Below are 376 nucleotides of genomic sequence, written 5' to 3' on the forward strand. Positions count from 1 at the left end.
GTAGTTGTAGAGCGCGATGAGGTCTCCCCTCAACCTCCTCTTCTCCAGGCTAAACAACCCCAGTTCCCTCAGCCGCTCCTCATAAGACTTGTGCTCCAGGCCCCTCACCAGCTTCGTTGCCCTCCTCTGGACACGCTCCAGCACTTCCATGTCCTTCTTGTAGTGAGGGGCCCAGAACTGAACACAGTATTCGAGGTGCGGCCTCACTAGTGCCGAGTACAGGGGCAAATTGTTTAAATGAAAATTGAGTATCCTCAGAATTAGAGAGATTCCTAAAATGAAGCATGTCTTTCAGTCCTTCCAGCAGAGATGAGACTTAACTTCAACTATTCCACTGAGTTTTTACGTATTTATGCTTTCATGATGGTATACACTT

The sequence above is a fragment of the Calonectris borealis genome, chromosome 1 (assembly GCF_964195595.1).
Source record: "Calonectris borealis chromosome 1, bCalBor7.hap1.2, whole genome shotgun sequence".
Taxonomy (NCBI): Eukaryota; Metazoa; Chordata; class Aves; order Procellariiformes; family Procellariidae; genus Calonectris; species Calonectris borealis.